Raw genomic sequence first — 6,000 nt, 5'->3', positions numbered from 1 at the left:
TCAAAGCACTCACGTCAAAGATTGAAAAACCGTAATTCCCTATAGCCAACCTCACCGTTTTCGTCGAAGTTGATCAAACGAAGAGGACTTCAATGATAATTGTAAGGAGCTACGCAGTGCACTTTTGAAACAAAAATATCCCGTTGAAATATTTGACAACGCTATAGACAGAGCACGAAACCTGAATCGCGTAGACATTCTCAAAGGCACCTAAACCTCCCACGACACTCTGCAAACTAACTTGGTCTTAACACATTCCGCACCTGTTCCCAAAGTCTCGTCTATACTAAAAAAGCACTATAACATTCTTACCCAAATTGAGCGCCTAAAACATATTTTTCCCGAACCCTAACGGGTTGTGTACAGGAGAAACAAAAACATTAGTGATGTCCTGACCTCATCCAAAATAGGGACTCAAACGACCGGCGGATGCAGTCCTTGCGGGAAGCCTCGATGTCAAATATGCACGCACATGTCCACATACCGCGGTCAGTTCAGACTCTGACTTTCGTCTAAAAATCAGAGGAAACCTGAACTGTGATGTTCCAATGTGTGTACATTTGCTCGCGTGTACGGTGTGCCACCTACAATACATCGGGAAAACACAAAAGTCGTTCAGAACTAGGTTTAATAATCACAAGTCACATTCCAAAACTCTGGCATCTCTCCCGTTGTCAAAATACGTTAACCTTCCTTGGCGCTCTTTTGACCATCTCAGAGCCACGATAATAGAATCTGGGTTTCGCTCTCACCATGATCGACCAATCCGCGAATCGTACCTCATTTACAAGTTCAAATCCGCTCCTCAGGTATTAATGAGAGTTTGTGGAAATATCGTCTTTGGTGGGTACCTAAGCAATATTCACCTTTTTCCTTTCCTTCTGTTTTCTCTTTCTTTCTTTCTTTTTTCTTTTTGGTTTCATTCGCCCTACCGAACACTGTCAGCCACCACACGACCCCCCCCATCCCTACCCTTGTTTTATCTTGGAATAGTGCTGCATTATCAGTACGCCTCTGCTCCCGCGGTTGGCAGCCCCCTTTGGGGGGTTAAATTTGTTACCACGAACGCGCCGTCCGCGCGGTCACTCACCATTTTCTTCCATGTTGCGCGGTTCCCCCACCATTCCGCTTCTTGCTCAGTCAATAATTACCCACTTCTTTGCATGCCTCCATGATGCTGTGACATGCTTTTATATATACACGGAAACTTGTTGACCCTTCCTGGCGACCGATTTAATAGTTGCTTCCACGCAGGACACACCTAGTTACTTTCTACCTGGGTAAATAATTGGTTGCGCTGCTGCCACGTACGCTCTTCTGTGACTTCTGTGAACTTGTAAACTGCCCTGACATTCTCCACGTCGCCGGTAATTGGTGTTTTCAGGAATGGATGTGTCACCGGCGGCTTCCGTTCTGTATTTGTTGTTCGTGTGCTTTGCATTTCGTGCGTCGAGACGTTCCCTGCACCATTCATTTATTCGTGCAATTCGTATGAAAAGTGTTTTTGAACAGCTCCCTACCCTGTGTTTTTTTATGGAAGAAGTTCAATATTGCTGGGCTTTTTAGAAAAACGTTTGTCATCATGTATAGTGACCACATGTTTAATGCCCTCCCTTCCCTGTTCTTTCGCCCCAACCTGCCAATGTTGTTAGAAAGGCTGCACTGTAGCACACCTTCTGCACCTATATAAGCGTGCGTGCTCCAACGTTGTATGTTACTCAGGATGAAGACTGATCCTCCAGTCGAAACATCAGTAAACCACTGTTTTTCTATTTATTCGTGCGTCTACCATTTTTTTTAACTATTTCTTCTGGCTCCTCGAGAAGTTTTTTTACGGTCTTTATATATATTTATATATATATATATATATATATATATATATATATATATATATATATATATATATATATATATATATATATATATATACTTGAGAAAATGGTAGACGCACGATTAAAAACAAAAACAGTGGTTTACTGACGTTTCGACTGCGGGACCAGTCTTCATCTTCATACACAAGATGAAGACTGGTCCCGCAGTCGAAACGTCCGTAAACCACTGTTTTTGTTTTTAATCGTGCGTCTACCATTTTCTCAAGTATTTTTTCTTGCTCCTCGAGAAGTTTTCTTTTACTGCATATATATATATATATATATATATATATATATATATATATATATTGATATAGTTATATATATAATACTTTGGAGAAGGTAGTAGCCTCCTACCTCTGCAAACGTTTCGACAAGGGGACTTGTCTTTTTGTCTTTTTCAAGACATCGCAATATAGTGAGAGAGAAACGGTGGTGTAGTAAAGGGGCAGGACCTCGCAAGAGAGAAAGAGGGAAAACTACGAGAGGGTAGGGGGGAGCAGGGGGAATGGTTTAGGCTGGGCTGCCGTGGAGCCGGGTGACCTCAAAGGAGGCTACCGGGAGGTTTGGCTCCGAAAGGGGCGTCTGCGGGGTGCAGTTCCAAGGTTACTGAACTGTGTATGAGGGAGAAAACTCGTAAAAAACAACAGCCCATATAGCCTTATGAATTGCGAGTGGGGAGGTGAATATTCGTAAAAGATTAGAAGGGGTATGCGCAGGTACCATCCGCTGAGGCTTTGCGGTACATTCAAGGACTTCTTTTCTGTTTTCTTTCTTTTTTACTTTTTCCTTTTTGCGTATGTGTGCCGAAGGTCGAGAGATGCGAGTGCGCGTGGTATGTCTAAATGGGCTCGTATCAAGACAGAAAAAAAGGGAAGGACCGAAATTGTATTCAAGTAGCAGCTTTGTGGATGGGCAGCCAGGGTTGTTGCGAATGGAGAGGCCTACTTTTTGTAAGCGCATTATTTTTCAGTTTGAGTGAGATACCGTAGGTTTCAAAGCTGCCTTTCGAAGCATTGATTCCAGCCGGCTCCAGGCAATTGAATTTATGGATTAAGTGCTATTTTATGTATTTCCGATCACTTGGAGACTTAACGTTTGACTGCAGAGTATACAGCTTGAGATCGTCGAAATTGTGGTTCGGCTGGTTGAAGTGTTGCGCGACTGCTATGGAGGCACTGTTATGGCTGTCGGCCCGATGTCCATTCAGGCGTAAGTTAATAGGTTGGCTCGTTTCTCTACTGGTTTTGACAGAATGACCATTCTAGCATATACACATTGTTAGATGAATTGCACGTTAAGCTTGAATTATTTTGTGAACGTATTCGCTGGCAGTGCTATTGACAATGCGCAATCCGTCTGCAGATAGTTGCATGTCTTGCAGATAGGACGGAGGCAAGTGCTGATGACAGGTTCCTGGAAAGCGCCAATTTTTGAATACACTAAAATGGCTTTTAAGCTCTTATTTCTTCTGTAGGTGACTTTTTGGGCTTCGGGGAACGTCTTTTTAAGTCAGGTCATTAGTGGCTCTAATGGGGTTGTATTTCCGCAGGATGTTGTTTATGTTAGAGAGCGCGTTGGAGAATTCGGTTATTAAGGCTGGTGGTTGCGCGCTTTCGTTTCGACGTTTTTGCATGAGCACTTCGTCCCTTTATAGCTTGGGTGCTATTTCGTAAGCCATATCCAACGGGCTGACCGGGTGATTCCTGCTTTCCAGGGTGGACTTCAGTTCATTAAAGTGTTTTATATAGTCTGTGTTATCACTGCATACTCTTCTTTGTCTGGTAGCCGGTCCTACAAAGATACCTTGTTTGCAGTGTCGTGGGGGCTGACTAGTGTAGTCTAGGTACTGTTGCTTTTCGTTTGTTTCCTATAAACCGTGGTTTTCAGTTTACCATTATCAAGAACTACAGTGATGTCTAGGAAGTTCACTTGTTTATCTGTGTACTGACATCAGAACGTAATTGTCGGATGCGAAGAATTAAGATGCAAAATGAAAATTTCTGGGGCTGTGCGGCCGTCCTCCCAAATTAGGAAGACGTCATCTATGTATCGAAGGTATACCTTCGGTTTGAGAGGGAAAGACTCTAAGAGGGAAGCGTCAAGTTTTTCCATAAACATGTTAGCGTAGGTGGCTGCGAAAGGAGTGCCCATGCTGATTCCAAAAACTTGCAAGTAGTAAGATGAGTCGAACTCGATATGGTTGAGAGTTAGAACTAATTTTTGTAAAGTATTGTAGACTTCCAACGCATGTTGGTGCCGGTTTTCTGCTAAGCCCTTTGATGTAGCTTCTATTCCTTCGGTGGTGGGAATGTTTGTATAGAGGTCGGAGACGTCGAGCGTGACCAGAAGGGCGTCATTAGGTATTTGCCTAACATCGTTTATTGCTACTATAAAGCGGACGAAGTGTGGGGTTTCCTGATCAAAGGAAGGAAGAGAAGTCGGAATGTCGGCCAAATGGTCATTCAGAAGCAAAGAAAATGATTCCGTAGGGGTGTTGCTGTTTGAAACTATGGGTCTGCCCGGAATGTCACCTGAGAATGGTGCTTCTGTGGGGACTTTATGGATTTTGGGGAAGAGGTAGAAACGTCCTGCTTGCTTGTTCGTCGGTATTATGAAGTTTAGTTCTGTTGTGGTGATTAATTATCTGGCCAGCTGATCTGCGAGAGTGCGAAGGATCGTTTGACTGTATTCGTTGCTGGGAACGTGGTCTAAAGGTTGGTAGTGGCTATTTTTAAGCTGTAGGCCTCATCCTTACATTTTTCCATTGGTAAGAGGACATAGCTACCTCCTTTGTCTGCATGTTTAATGATTATGTCAGTTCTGGCTGCTAGGTTATTTAGGTAACTTCTTCTGAGGGGGTGAAGTTTTTGATTCTATTTGATTTCTTCATTGTCATTATTATTTCTTATGATACTGATTTTATCATCACCAGCCTATCTACGCCCACTGCAGGGCAAAGGCTTCTCCCATTATTCTCCAATTATCTCGGTCCTGTGCCAACTGTGACCAATTTATCCCCGCAAACTTCTTGATCTCATCTGCCCATCTAACTTTCTGCCGCCCCCTGCAACGCTTGCCTTCTCTAGGGATCCACTCTGTTACCCTTAATGACCAGCGGTTATCTTGCCTTCGCATTACATGCCCTGCCCACGTCCATTTCTTCTTCTTAATTTCTACTAATATGTCTTTAACACCAGTTTGCTCCCTGACCCACTCCGCTCTCTTCTTGTCCCTTAATGTTACACCTATCATTTTCCGCTCCATTGCCCGCTGAGTCGTTCTCAATTTAGGTTGAACCCTCTTAGTGAGCCGCCAAGCTTCTGGCCCGTAGATGAGTACCGGTAAGATGCAGCGGTCATACACTTTCTTCTTCAGCGACAATGGTAGGCTGCTATTCATTATCTGAGAATGTCTGCCGTATGCACCCCACCCCATTCTGATCCTTCTAATTATCTCTGCCTCATGGTTGGGATCTGGGGTCACAACTTGTCCTAAGTAGATATATTCGCTTAACACTTCCACTGCCTCGCCACCTATCTCAAACTGCTGTGCTGTCCCGAGGTTATTGATCATTACTTTAGTTTTCTGCATATTAATTTTCCGGCCCACGGTTCTACTCTGCTCGCCCAGTGCGGAAAGCATGCTTTGCAATTCGTCCCCCGAGTTACTTTACAAGGCAACGTCATCGGCAAATCTGAGGTTACTGAGGTATTCTCCATTAACCCTTACTCCCACCCGTTCCCAATCCAATGTTCTGAATACTTCTTGTAAGCATGCTGTGAATAACATTGGAGAGATTCAGGCTTTGCAGAAGTTTTTGAAGCTCGCAGAATGCTTTTTCTTGGTCGTTTTCCCACCTGAAAGGGGTGCTATCTTTCGTCAAGCGCGTGAGTGGCTCTGCAATGCGTGCGAAGTTTGCGACGAAGCGCCGGTAGTATGCGCACAGCCCGAGAAATCTTCGCACGCCTTTCTTGTCTTTCGGCCTTGGGAAGTTCGCAATGACTAAAGTTTTTGCAGGGTCAGGTAGGACTCCCGCGGCGTTGACGACGTGGCCCAAGAACTTGAGTTCCCCTTATGCGAAATGGCACTTTTCAGGCTTCAGCGTCAACCCCGACGTACGAATGGC

Source organism: Haemaphysalis longicornis, unplaced genomic scaffold (assembly GCF_048455015.1).
Source record: "Haemaphysalis longicornis isolate Haplotype H1 unplaced genomic scaffold, Haemaphysalis longicornis Haplotype H1 scaffold_2, whole genome shotgun sequence".
Lineage (NCBI taxonomy): Eukaryota > Metazoa > Arthropoda > Arachnida > Ixodida > Ixodidae > Haemaphysalis > Haemaphysalis longicornis.
This window is presented reverse-complemented; position numbering follows the sequence as displayed.